We start from the raw sequence: 15625 nt of genomic DNA on the forward strand, positions 1-15625 counted from the left end.
ATTGTTTTTTAGGAAAACAAAGGTTTTATTGGTTTAAGCAGGGTAAGGTTATTGTGCCAGAGGTAATTATCTGTGTCAAACACCAAGTGAGTATTTAAATTCTATTATTATAAATAATATTAATAATAATATATACTGCTATATTTCCTTCCTATGTTAAGCAACAAAATATATGTGAATTATTAATAATAACTTAAATCGTTATTAAAACTCTATTCAGTAAGTAATCCAGAAACACTTGCCAAAAAACAAATCCTGAACTAATCTGATCTAAACAAATAACACGGCAATAAAAAGTTACAAATTAAGGACCTACCCCTGCCTGCAACAAAAAAAAAAAAAAAAAGTTTGCAATACACTGAAAAATTGTCCACTATCACCTCCAATCAGACAGCATTGTGCAAATCAGCAAAGCTCTGATTGGCTGCCCCTTGCTCTCTTGGTCTGAGCGCAGGAGGCAGTTACCAAGAAAAGGGTGTCTATTAGCTGCTTGATTCTATTGAGTATGCTTTCTAGATTGCAGTAAACATGAATTGTTTGACTGGTAATATGCTGAAACCATTTACTGTATATAAAAACAGTAAGGAAATAATTGTCAAAGACTACATACCCCGTGGTAACTTTAGAAAATCACTTCTGTAAGCCTAATATTCCCATGTCTTCTGGTTTTGTAATTTCCCAGAATGTTGAAGCAGAACATGTCAGAACCAAGAAAGAACAAGAGAACTTCTACATGAAAACTGTTAGTTAGGATAATGGAATTGGGAGTAGGCACAAGAATGCTAGAACTTGTAACAACAGTGTTTGTGTTTCCACTCCAACATAATAAAAGGACGTGGCATTTCTATAACCCATATAGTAAAGCACACATAGGATCCACACCGAACATAATAGCCCTGTAACCATTGTACGATCTTCTAGTAAAACACGCTTTCTTCCAGCTTTTATAACACTCTCACCTTATGTAGCATATTAAAACTATGTCAACCCTGCAAACAATTCACTTCCACTAAATATGTTCTTTATTACATCCATTCACTCTTTACCCAAGAATAAAAATTCGTCCATAGCTTTAAATAAAAATTCGTCCATAGCTTTATGAGTGATCTTTATTTAAACAGTGCTGTCAATTTTATTAGCTGTTCTTCCTGTTTTCTTCATTCATTTTTGTGCACAAAGTTCAGGGAAATATATGAAGCCTTTTTTTCTGATCCTTCCTACAAAAATGTAACCAGTAAGTTACAGCACCACAAACCTGCTGTAACTATCATTCAGTATTACATATTACAGTCCATGAAATGATTGCTGTCCAATCTCTTGCACACAATTAAAAGTAAATTATACCGAATCTAGTACAGATAAATTCATAAATCAAAAGCTGACTACAACTCGTTTCAACTCAATCAAAGTTCAAACAATCTGGAAGCTGTCTGAACATTTCCAAACTGGGTACAAATCAAAGCAAGTATAATAGGACACTGGAAATATCATTTTCTACAAGTTACAACTCTTACAATGCCAGTTATGCTTTTTATGGAATGTTTCAAGGACTGACTTTATGAATGATTTCATGTCATTATGAATCATTCATGTCATGTAATGTCATTTAAGATACAAAAACTGAGTAGAGTATTATATTATTTATATAGGAATTTGCACAGAAAAAAGTAGCATTGCTCTGGTGGAACTGGAGATAGTAGTGCAGAGATCCAGCCACTCGAAGGTCTTCCACCAGAAATAAGTATCTGAATTTTTATTTTTTCCATTGAGAAACAAAAACTAGGTGTGCAACACTGAAATATCTTTTTTGCCTGTTTTTTGTGTCTTTTTTTTATTTTAGTTTTGTTTAAAAGAAAGAAAAATAAATGTGCAATATATTACGTTTCAGCTATCTTACCTGATGATAATGGAGAGATGATAGCTTGTGCTCTGTCCTGTTCAGATGTGACTTTACGAAGTAATCTGCCTCCCTTATATAAACCAGACAATATACTTGTGAAACCTGTTTGCTGGGAATTAGATTCAGAATCAGGTGAAAAGCCATCACCTTGTTTAATATACCTCATCTCCAGCCTCCCTTCTCCTTCTCACCAAACTGGTTTTAAGTCACCACTAACAGCAAGAGGCCATCGCAGTTTACATTTCCAACTTTTGCTATGTCATGTGCAAGAAATACATGCAGTACATTTTTATAGCTAAAGTCACCTGAGTTCTTCTTGGCGAGGTTTTCTAAGAAAAATAGACCTACAAAACCCAAGGAACACAAAGTATTTATTCAGTTACTTCTTAAATCTCAATAGTAATAATACATATATATTTTGTAAAAGGGACAACAAAAAGCAACATCCCCCTAATTTAAAAAAATAGGTATTTTATAAACAAATCTCATTTCAGTTTGCTATTGTTTTTCACATTTTATAGCATCAATTAAAAAAAAAGAAGCTGTGGATCCTGGAGCAAAGAAAAATGGAGGTGAGGTTATCATTCATACTAACAATATACTTACTCTAGAAAAAAGGTTGCACCTAATTGGTTGTAAAAATTACAATATGTTTATACCCCTTTTTTTTTTACAAGACATTTAGAAATTGGGTTGCTATTTCTTGACTTTTTTATATCAAGGCAATAAAAAATTGACACACGAGGGACATGCCATGTTCCTCCATATTGTTGGGGTCAACATCAGTTACCAAATTAAGAACTGCCATAAGGTGCCAGATGGTTACTGAAGTTAGATTTTGTTTGCATTCATCCAGTGATTAAATGAACATGCGTTGGTCCATAAATTGTCATACAGCTCAATTTAAATATTACATTGACTATTTTAATAAAAAATATGTAGGCCCATGAGTTCCTAGGCTGGAGACAATTTATAATACAACAGGTATGCATTATTTATTATATTATTATTATATGTAAAATATTTTAGTTTTAAATCTGAAATTTAGCTTGACTTAGTTATTTTAATCCAGTTTGCATCAAGGGTTCATCAGTAAAATTCAGATCTTTCCAAAATACTTCCAGGTATAGACTGAACTAAATGGTTTTAGTGGAATCTTTGGAATCACAACCTTTTGCATTGTTCCCACAACAATACTACAAAGTAAGTGTAGCTATGTAAATGTAGGACCAAATGTACTCGTGTGAGAACACTGCATTGGAAGAGCTAGCTTTAAATGTGCATGTGTATAGTAGGTGACTGCCTTGGGCTTTTGTTCAATTTCAGTTTCTCATCTTAGTTGTCCTACAACCCTTCACTGACCCATTCAAGGGTAACTAGGGACATCTGGATTAATATGGGGTTGCTTCCACTTCTCAGAATTGTCCATGGTCGGTTTGGGCAAGACCTATAGACATCATATAGATTCCATTGTACTAATTGTTTTTGCCAAATTACATTTTAACAACAATTTAGATGAAGGGTCTGAGTTAATAAAGTTCTCCAAGACTGGAAAGATACTTCAATTATGATCATCAGGAATGAAATGATTGATTAATACATGAGCTGAGAATATAAAGGTAAGCTTTAAACACACACTACATTTCATTACCAGAAATTATTATTTTTATTAGTATTAAACAGTATTTATATAGCACCAACATATTACGCAGCGCTGCACATTAAATAGAGATTACAAATGACAGATAAAGACGGTTACACAGGAGAAGGAGAGAGCTTACAATCTAATGTATGACCATTTTAGGCAAAAAACTAGTGTGCATGCATGTGTCCTCCAATGTGCAGAAAGCCATTAGTGGTTTGATGTGTTGGGTCACTAGTGAACAATGTATTTGTAAATTCTATTGCTGTCTCTACAGCAGGTTGCTTCCCCTCCTAATCCCCCTTCCCCACTTCAAAGAACAGAACAGGCTGCTCAGCATCAAAATATCCTTACTGAACTGACACCTGAAACAATCAAAGACAAATCCTTCAGGGGAAAGGACAAAACTTGATAGTAAAACTAATAACTCAATGATATGAATTGAATGATTAAAGTAACATCTTGTTCACTACAATTATACAATCATGTGCAGGTATAAATGTCGACTTTTTAACTCCCCTGCACATGACTTGGAATCAAAACAGACTTTCAGTTTATTTGCTAAGCAAAATGATATTTACTTTGCTGAGTCATTATTCTGTACTCCTTTAGGAAATCAATCTCAAATTAAAAGGTTTAATGACCTCCATAATCAGCCCATTCATGGACATGATAACAATTGGCAAGATAATGAATGGGTCCCAACAAATTTTACTAAACAAATAGGGGGGATATATTACTCTGTGGGGCCAATTAAACTCAAAATAAGAGAGGTATTTGATGGTCTTTGAAACAACAATTTAGTATTTAAAGCTTGTTTAGTGATCATGTTCTGTAAAAAATATCACATTTTAACATCTCTATTTAGTAAAAATGGTAATGAAGAGATGGAAAATGATGTGTGCAGAGAATAAAGAGCCACAAGGGCTATTTCCAGAATTTATATTTTCTCTGGTTTTCTTTTCAGATTGCAGATTTAGTGAGGGTGACAGCATTTAATTACCAACATTTTAGCAAGTGCAGATCTTGGAATATTTTCACCAAGCAATATCCTGAGGCCAATTTTGAACTGCACATGACCTATAGTTATACAATTCTAGCAAACTTGCTGTTTCCAATGCCTGTTTTTGAACTTAATGACGCGATGTTCTTCATATGAACTGTGCTTACAGCTTTGATTTGCTGCATTCCATTTCAGTGCCACTCCAGTTCACTAGAGGTTCTGCACATGGCAGCCAAAAACTCGGGCGACCTGTGATTGATGACAATCTCTAAAATGTTAGGGAGGAAGACTATAAGAACCAGGAAAACAGGAGATTACAAAGTTGCCTAAAGCAGGGCTGTCCAAATCCAATTCTCAAGGGCCAAGATCTGCACATATTCTTTGTATTTTTCTAACAATCAGCAGTAAATACAGTAAGTTATGGTTTGAAAAAAAAACAGAAAATTAGTTTATATGCAAATTATGGACTGTTTGTGGCCTGCAAGGGCTAGAACAGCACACCTTTAGCATTGAACATGATTCCTGCCATTCTTTATTGCAGGCTTTGTTCACAATTAGCCTGATTTTGGAAAGCTCTCCAAGGCTGGGGGGAATACACTTTCATCAGTAAAGCTGGGTGATCCAGCAAACATGGAATGGATTTTCTAAAAGGCATTTGCTATTTGTTCAATCCTGGACCAGATCCAGGTTTGATGGATCACCCAGCTTCACTGATGAAAGTGTATTCTCTCCAGCCTTGGAGAGCTTTCATAAATCAGGCACAGTGTGTTAGAAGAGTTTTCAACCTGGTCTGGTTTTGAAACGGTGCTCCACGCACAGATAATCTGCATAACCCTTTGGGATTTTGTACTTACACCCTACGTTTTCCTGCATTATCAGCTCTGATCTGTCTCTTCTCTTGCATCAGGTTGTGGGTGTAGGAATTATGAAGTTAAAAAAAAGAGAGTAGATTGTATGATGGGCATTGACTACAATGGGAACATCCAGAGCTGCATGGTCAGGAACAATAGTAAATGAGATAAAGAAAGTATTTTTCTGCTTTATTTTATATTTTTAACACATTCCACCAGAGGTAATGACTGCCAGCAATCCAAAAATGTAAACTTTAGATTCTAAGTTAAGAGCTGCTTTAAGGCAAGAACAAAATCCCTGGCAGGTAAGACTGTAAAATTAAAGACTGACATAGATTTATTCCACCAGGATCAGTTTAGAGAGATAGAAAATGGTATATCTTCTTTGAAAGATAGATTCTACCCTCAAACACATCTCAGCTATTGATAAAAAGTAAATTTAATTCTTGGCAGAAAAATTGGAAGATTTAGAAAACAGAATTAGAAGAAATTACATTCATTTTACTGGGCTGACTAAAAGATTAAAGGGCCAAATGCCAGATAATTGAAAATTAGCTGAAAAAGACTTTCCCTGATGCCTATATTTTTATGACATTGACAGATTGGAGAACGCACTAAAAATGTAAAGATACCAATTACAGATGCACCCTATAGGACATGTTTGACAAGATTAAAAATGGAAGGATCATGATTTAATCTTGCATAAAGCCTACCAAAAAATTGGTATACCATTTGAAGAAGCCACCATATCCATCTTGTTCGACTGACTTGAGCACTGAATATGGTATACTAATGTTGGGCTCAGCAGATTGGCATGAAAATCCTAAAGTTTTACTATATTATTTTGATTGTGAATCAGAATCCAAGTTTGTTGCAATTGTATAAATAACTTTAGGCAACAAACTAAACTTTTATCTTTAGGCACAATGGAATCTTCAAAAATGTGGAGGTAAGCAAGGTAATAAAAATGATCACACCTCCATATGATGGGGAAAGGTGATGGGAAGTTTAGGTTTAACATTTCAGACAATTATATACTATTTCAGGCTTTATTATTACATAATATTACTGGATTGTATTTTTTGTGTTCAAGCTAATCTACAGTATTCAGGCGTTATCGTTGCTAATTCAACCTGGAATGTTACTAAACCTATAAAGAGTAGTCACTTACTTTGTGCTGGACTATAGCTGTGTTTGTCTGTCGTGTGAAGATTAGTCAGTATATACAATTTCAATTTCCCTTTAGGTTATATGACATTCTAAAGTGTTTCTTTCAGTGCAGCACTGTGTACGACCTTTCATCGACTTAACCTGAGGAATGAGATCTGACAGGTGACTTCAGTTCGTTGCTATCCTTATATAGAAGATCTGCCAGACACCATTATAAGAATGCCCAGTAGATGAACCAGATTTTTTTTTGCTTTAGAGATAAAATTAGAGATAAAAATCATAAAATCATAAAAAGAAGATTGTTCAGTTTTGTTTCCTATAAAAGATGAACTCCAGCTATACCACTGAATACATAGTTAAAGAAGAACTATGGCAAAATAAAAATATAAATATTATGCAGCAACACAATATTGTGTGGGTTTGTATGTTTAGTTTTTTTTGTTTTTATATAAATAGTTTGTACAGTGGCAACAACATACCTTCAAAAACTCTTATTGAACCCGTGTTCCCACATGGCAATCCTTCCCCAAATCTAGAGGTTACCACGGCCTGATGATTTGATTATCTTACTCTTCTTCACAGCTCCACAATATAATAAAGAACATGTCCTTGGCATCCCTTCAGACAAGCCTGCTTATTATTATGCAAAGTCAACTGGCACCATTCAATGACCTTCAATTGGTAGCATTTTGCTGTCCAATCTGCTAATAATTTGTTTCATTGCACAAAAGTGAGCAGACAAGTTTAAAGGGATACTGGGGATAAACTTATCATACAGAGTAATCTTCAGAATGCAGTGCTCGGATATGAGGATTGTTAGTTACTTCCTGGGCTTCCAGATAGCGGGGAAATGCTGAAAAGCCCATCCACCATACTCTAGGAAAGAACCACAGAAAGGAATTTTTTAAAAAGATTTTAATTAAGAAAGGTAAGCAAGATTTTATTTCATTATCTCACATTCAATCTAATATGTACACAGCAAGATATTATTCTTTAAATTATATATAGTTAACTAATGCATAATTATATTGTAAACTGATAACTTAAATATGTCATGTACACTGGGGATAGGAGCAGAATCAGCCGGTGGAAGGCGGACAGCAGCAGCTGTATGATTTTTTACTTTTTTGCATAGGCTAAACATAGCATATTAATCCATCCGATATGCAGCTTTAAGATTTCCTACATTATTGCTAACAAAAAAAGAAGGATGTCTTAAAGGGAAAATTTAGGCTTCTATAGTTGTTGTCCTAAAAAATGCATGTAATTTTACAGTTTATTATTTGTAGAAAAAGAGATAGAAGCCACATCGTTGGTGGCAATAATATTCACCTCCAGCATTGGTGTAAGTAGCAACAAGGTCCTCCCTTCGCCTTGATTTGTGATCAGTGGTAAAAATGTTAAACCTACCAGCACTGATGGAAAGTAACAGGCTAATTATTAACCCACCAACCTTCCAGCTTCGGAAAACTGTATCAGGCTGTAATAATAACAACACCTAGTTTTTGTGGTCAGTGACATGATGTAACAATAACCACCACCACCCCTAGCATTGATGTTTATTGATTGATTACAGATGATAAACGTTGCTTTTTAAATCATTAACCCAACACCATACTGTTATAAAGGTGGTAGTACCCAATGTAAATTACTATCCCCTTGAAAAGCATTTAAACAAGCAAAAAAAAAAAAACTTTGCGTCAACAAAGCATTGACCATGGGTTTATTCAGGTGAAGACAAAAAACCTGATAAAGGGTGGTCAAACAAGAATGTAATATCCAAATCAACTGCTCCCTGGAAAAACATTCAAAAACTGTATTCCTTAACAGAATTGTAGCCAACTTTCTGCATGTGCAGCACATATAGATATTGTTAGAAAATCATTTGAATCCGCTGAAACAACCAAACAAACTTATTTGACGTGTAGTTGTCCGACCAACCAGTGCACATCAGTTCGCTTGCACCTTAGACACATCATAGCAAGGATTATGTTCTATTATATAACTTTGTGTCATCTGCAAACACAGAAATAGCCACTTTTTGAGTCATCCAAATTTGATATAATTCATGAAGTGACCCCAACATTAAACCAACTCATACATTACACACATATTTTCTATATACTGTAAACATATTGTAATACATATTAGTTAAAAAGATTTGACATCTTTACATATATGCATTTAGTAATTTATTTGATACATGATTTTTTGATACATTCTTCATTCATGCACGCACATTATGTTGAATCCTTTTAATTACTATGTTATACAGATATATATATATATATATATATATATATATATATATATCCATAACCTTTGAGACACATTTGAGGCACTGATAAAATATGTAAAAAAAAAAAAAAACATGATTTGCATAGCTGCATTCAATTATTTTTTTGTCTGGAGTTTAGTCTTACTCTTACCTTTGTGTCCTTCTAATGGTAATTAAATAAAAACCACCAACGGGCTGTATGTTGGTTGTAATTTCATAAGTTCTGTTTATAGAGAAAATATTTATATTCATCAAGTTTATACTAGTGTACATTTTGTACTATCAATAAAACTGGATTACCTAGTTGCAATAATATTATAATAATATATTCCCTTAGTAACATTTAAACCGAACAGAATACCCACTAAATACAATTATATATATTTAGGCTAAAACTAATATTTTAAATAAATCTGTTTTATTTCAAAGTAAAACTAAACACACATAGGGCTCATTATTGTGATGGCATTAGAAATAAAGGATACAACTGCTAGCAATGAATATTATTACCAACCATACTCTGATTTTGATATACCATTTTATGACAATCATTTTGATATAATTTGTTCATGTCAGTCACATTTTCATCCAAATCGTCCACGATTTCATTGTGCATTGCACAGAGTTTAACTGCCCAGTTTTCTGTAAAATGGAACCAAATGAACCGTGGTTGGCTTAACTAAGAAACAGGCAAATGCAAAGTATGGTAACCCATATGCACAGCAGCTAATCTAAAATCTTCAATATAATATAATATCTTTTACTGATATGGAAACAGAAAATTGACATGACAGTTGTATTGAATGCAGTAATAAAAAATGCACAAATGCATTGTTTTAGTAAAGGGCATTTTTAGTTTCCATTAGCCCACTTTACCATAAATTACCGGTTATACTTTCTATCATTGATATGAAACACCAGAGCTGACCATTCATTTGTGTGACCATTGTATTTGTAAGCTTTCCAGTTTTATTTTAGAAATTTCCTGAAAAATGTTTGCATTAAAGAAAGAAACTCCAGTATGGAATCCATAACTTGTGACACTAATCCTAAAATTGCTGTACATTATGTCGTGCCTAAATAATCAAGAGTAAACACCCAAGACATCTGACATATAAAACACATGTATTAGAGACATGGACAGAAATGACAAGATGCTCAGCAGGGCATTCAGAATTGTGTCGGGTTGTTACTAGAGCTGAATTAAATGAAATCATTAGAGCAATATTGTTAAAACACAAGCAGAAGCCACAGAACTGGACAGATTTACCAAATGTATTACAAAGTATATGCATGAAGCATTGCCAAAATTGAGATATTCAAGAACAGATGTCAGAGGCATTGTTGACTGTTATATTGAAGTCTGACAGACTCATTAGCACTTCCAGTTCTGCTGCTCTTTTAATTTAAATAATGTTCTAAATGTTCTAACTTTCCTTAACAGCCTTCATGATTCTTTATGTGAAACTGCCAGTGACGACAGTAAACAGTACAAGAGGAACCGATCATTAAAAAAGAGGAAATATTCTTATCTGTTTGAATAAATTAAATTTATTACAGAGTTTAAGAAATAAAGTACTACTTCCTGGTTGACTTAAAAGACTAAAGATACATATAAAAATGTGAACGGAGGTATTTGAGTTCAACATGGATTCTTCTTAATCTACTAGATTCAGATTTAACTTGGTTCTCTCCACATTGAATTTCGGGAATTGTAAGTCAGTTGTTGCTATTTAGGTGGAGCAGTGGCATGGGATATGGTTCTTCCTGCTCTCCTCTTTTAAGGAGCTTTAATCTGCTTTTTGCTTCTTAAGATATAAGTACATATGGGACTGTTGGCAAAATGATACAGTAAATACAGGATGATGGTGGACCCTCAGTGTCACCATCTCACTTGGCAGGGGCGTTACGGGGAGTCTGGGAGTTTGGAGCTAAAGCTGGAGTCATAGGAGGAGGTGCAGAGGTAAGGATCTGATTGATGGGTGACTGGAGTTAATTTAGGTGTTAATCACACCTTCAAAGGAGGTCCACGACCTAATGCTGTATCTGCCACAGCAAGTCTAAGGCACCAGGTAAGACCAATGAGAAGTACAGAAGCGTAAGGCAGAAGCGTAACTGTATGATCCAAGGTCAGAGCGGGTGGCCAGGGGTCAGTATACCAGAGAATCAGGATCAGGATCTGAAAATGCACACTGGAGCCTGGAAACAGAGCCTGGATGAACTCCTTATTCAGGCAACCTTCTTTTGCCAGTCAGTTCCTTATATAGAGGAAGACTTGTGACAAGGGGAAACCATGTGACTAGCAGGTGACAGACCCCACCACCAGAGGGAGTGATGGAATTGAGGCAGCTCAGGTGATGTTCACACTTCTATTAGTAAACGGGGTGGAAGTCTGCTGAATATGCTAGTTCTCTGGGGTAAAGGGCACCAATCAGGGGATGGCATGGTTCAGTAGACAGTGAATGGGATTCCTGGGCAGTGCTGCTGCACTTCTGGCTGGATAGAAGTACAAGGTGGGTGACACAGAAAAGGACACAGATCCCCTGGTCCTATAGGGATCTGTGTCAACTATTGCATGCTCCACCCACCCCTAGACATGTCTGTCCACTTCTGCCCATTGATTAATACTGACTGTCTGCATCTGATGCCAACTTCCCATCAATACCAACTGTCCACTTCTGCCTGCTCATTAAATACTTGCGATTTACTGCTGGTCTTAAGGTATTCCCTCCCTACATTGCTGTTTCTGCATCAAGATCTGACAATCAGTATCTCAGCATAGGCTTGGGTGGCATATAGCAGGCACATACTTTGTGCCATACGACTTTAGGTAGGTGAAGATCAGATCTGAATTTGTTGGTTTGTGGTGTGGTTGTAGCCTACTCATATCTATTTGTCACCGAGTCACCGTCCATATTCATGTTATACTCAAATGTTAAATTCACTGTAAGCACTGATATTTTGGAGAATTAACTCTTGCATTGAACTACAGAATATAGGTTGAGACGGCAGCTTTATGGAGCTTTGTGAAAATAAAAACCCAACTCACAATTTTTCTAGTGCTTTTTAGGAACGAACCAATTTCAGCCAGACTGGGAGGGGACCCTTGCAAACCAAAGAAACTCTTGACCCTATGTATAGTGCTTATGATGGAATTTGGAAGTTCCTCTTAATAAATGGTATTTGCCCCCTTCGGATGTGGCTCCAGCCATTTTTGCTGTGCTGGAGACGGGTTGAAGCAGGCATGTCAAAAATCCGTCCCGGGGGCCAACTGCGGCCCATGTTCAGATTTCCACTGGCCTGCAGCCTCTGTTATAAAATCAATAATATGTGACCCGCCAGCACTGTCAACAGTTTAAAATACACGCGTACAAAAAAGCTGTTTTATATTTCAATGAGTTGATCAACCGCCTTGCAATTATCGGACCGCTACTCAGCAGGCATAATCAGCAGGACGGGAGTGTGTATGCACAGGAATCCCCTATGTCATTATAGTGAGCATAAGCTGTGCAGGACTCCCACGGACAACACCCACTCTGATTCCAAGAACATGCTCTGCACAGAGCCCACACTGGACTTCATGCACAGGGAATCCCTCACGTCACCCAGGTGGCACATGATGTGCGGGACCCATGCAGACCACACCGACACTAACCCTAAGTACATGCTGAATGGTCGGCCCCCACACATTTTCACCTCACCAAATCTGGTCCCCTTTGCAAAAAGTTTGGACACCCCTGGGGGAGCCTACAGGCCTGAAAACAAATATATTTATAATTAGAAATGTTCCATAAACAAATACTTAGTCAGAAAACAAAAAGTACACATACTGAGTAATAAAGCAAAATCTCTCTCTCTCTTGAGGTGGTGGATAACATGACAGCCATAGATGCAAAAAGACAGGAAACGGCCCGTCATGGGAATCATCAAGAATTGCTGTCAGTTTTTCATTACCACAATACAGTATATACCTATAAACAACAAAGGATTTCACTAAATACAGGTGATCTGGGTTCATGCAGAATATGCGTGTACTATAATGATAATGATGTAACACATACCAAGTAGTTCAACATGTAAATTCCTTATTTGCACTTGACCTATATTCCAATTATAGAAGGAAAGTTTACCGGCTGATTCAAATTGCAAACCACAAAGAAGTAGGTCCTTAGAGTGTGCCCTAACTGCTCATGATTTGCCCTAACTGATCATGATTTACAAAAATCCTATTTTTGTCAGTCTATCAAAGAAATAAAATCCCAATGGAACTTCAAACTTCAATGTATCCCAAGAAACTTCAACCCCCCCAAAAATCTCTCTCCTTACATTGCTGCAATATATATTGACAGTCTGCTTCATGCCCCCCATTGTCTTATAGTGAAGGGGTTGGCACATAACAGAGCCCCTAATATTGGCCATTGTCAATAAGGTCATGCAGAACATTATGGTGAAAAAAATGGCTAACCTAATCTGCCAATATTTGGGGGGGGGTCTTTGAATTCTTGAACACACAGGAACTTTCTCACACTTAAGGGTCCCAAACCTCATCCCTACTTTTGAAAGCTCAGTTGCAAGAAAATTAATCTAAAGCGTAATAGTGATTTTTGTTTTGACTTAAAATGTTCTGCAACACTAAAAGCTAGCCTTATACATGACAACATCACCCAAATAAAATAAGAACATACCAGCAGACTTACAAACTAATTTTCAGTGCGTTTTATTAATTTGCATTATATAATTTTGCTGTATCTTTTATTAAGCAATTACACTTAATGTTTGACTAGTGCCCTATACTGAGGAATGTCATGTCGTGCTGTTCTTCGCTTTATCTGCTTATGATGTTAATAATAAATTAGTCTGGTAGATTCTGGCAAGATCTGGTGTACCCAGTATTTTTCTCCATATTAAAAGGATTTATTCATTCACCAGGGCTTTTGAGTTGAAGGGTGACCTCAGTTCATCTGTTTATATGGAAGAATAATTGATGCCTCCTCTTATACAGAGTTTTTTTTTTAATAATTTCTGATTTATAGCAGAAGTTCAGGTTGGAACAGATGAGAAACCCAAGACCAAATCAGTATTCTGAGCTGGGGTGTATATTTAAAAAGAAGGTTTAAATGGTCTAGAATATCAATGTACAGGTATAGCATATGCCAACAGCTGGCAGACATTATATTTGTTTTCCTTTTCTTTTTTTTGGTTTCTAGTTTGTAATGTAGCATTTGTAGTGATGTAGTGTTTATTTAGGAAAAAGAAAAATAAATCCTAATATATTACCTGTCATCAGGCTGTGATGTAGTGTAGTATTTAAAAATGTGTGGGGTGCCAACAATATCAAAACCAGACATTTTCATATGCTTGGGATCTTCCTGGATATAAAAGAGCGGGAAGCAAGCATGTGCGACACCCTTGTAACCATTAAAAGGTCCTCTAGAATTTGGCTCACCGAAAAAAGAAGGATGGAAAAAGTGTATAGCCCCATTTTGTGGGCAAACCAAAGCCCCACCTGCTTCCAACAGTGGCACAGGTATGGCCACCTTCACCCTAAGGAATACAGAGGTACATAGTACACCTTACCCAATCCAAGAAAGGGTAAAATCAGTCCTAGAAATAACACAATAGAAAGAGTTGTGTTTATAATTAATTTTTTTAACTAATATATAGCTTTTGCATAGTCCAGTAATGTCCAAATAGGAGATTTCACATTCACTCCCAGCACATCCAGCACCAGCTGAATACGGCTGCACAACGACAGGAGCTCCATCCAAATAAGCTCCTGTCATTTTTCAGCCAATCCAGCGGCTGTTCAACATCAGCTGACGTTGTCTGATGGCTGAACCCCACTATACCAGTGAATGAAATGTATAACATTGTTAGATTGTAACTCAGACTGCTCAAATTCTGAGTTTTGATCCGAAGCTGGATTACCTCCAATCAAAAGCAAAGCTGACTTTAATCAGAACTTTCTGACCACCAATATTATATAGCAATGTGACTTTGAACATGTTAACATAATTGACTACTTAAGGAAAATCAATCTCCTAACACAGCCTTTCATGCACATCACAGCCCACAGAAAGCCTAATTTATCTCTGTGTTGGTCCAGTACCTCTTTCCCTTTCGCTACCTTTCTACAGAATTTTTTGGGGAAGAGCAGAGGGCAATATAATAGAGTGGTTCAATAGAGATTCACCTTTTTGTATTTGAATCTAAAACATATCTAAACTCCATAACAAAAATTTTATATATAGCAGTTCTTAGGTGTGGAGGCTACATTAATTTTACACATATTTATATATATTTATATATACCGGTATATATATATTTATTACACACATACAGATTAGGTCAGAATCAACAGGTATTTTGCTAAGAAAGTTCAAATAAAACAGGATTTATATACTATTTAAATTGGCTATGCTAGACTGATGCCACTTTAAATGCCCTGGGAATTTTTGTGTGTATATAAACAAGCTCATAAAAGTATCTTTGAATATTCAAGAAATATTAAACTTTATTATCTTTATTAAGCAAATAAGCACCTTGTAATTTCCTCCCATGGCCCCAAGTTTAGCCCTTGAAAAATCCCAAATTAGATGGAGTCATGTGCACTAATGCACCAGTATTTCAGATTCCCTGATGTCTCCTGGATTAGGAGGAATCCAAAGGAACACATGGATTTTTTTTTTTTTTTTGCCAGTTATGTCATGAAAGGAACATATTCATTTGTATGCAAATATGACAGCGAGTTTACTTTCTGAATGCAACATCCACAAATAAA

At 35.9% G+C, this 15625-nt stretch overlaps 1 protein-coding gene and 1 long non-coding RNA gene across 2 annotated transcripts in view; both read right to left on the reverse strand.

Annotated features, from left to right (window-relative positions):
- Positions 1-15625, reverse strand: part of LOC140339971 (ATP-dependent translocase ABCB1-like) — a gene marked incomplete at its 5' end in the record, with an annotated part of 159370 nt that overhangs the window by 21389 nt on the left and 122356 nt on the right.
- On the reverse strand, positions 1636-7922 carry LOC140340123 (uncharacterized). The gene is made up of 3 exons (XR_011922592.1): positions 7899-7922; positions 7046-7442; positions 1636-2244 (listed from the first exon to the last, which is right to left on the reverse strand). It is a non-coding gene; the product is annotated as an uncharacterized lncRNA (long non-coding RNA).

Source organism: Pyxicephalus adspersus, chromosome 10 (genome assembly GCF_032062135.1).
Source record: "Pyxicephalus adspersus chromosome 10, UCB_Pads_2.0, whole genome shotgun sequence".
NCBI lineage: Eukaryota > Metazoa > Chordata > Amphibia > Anura > Pyxicephalidae > Pyxicephalus > Pyxicephalus adspersus.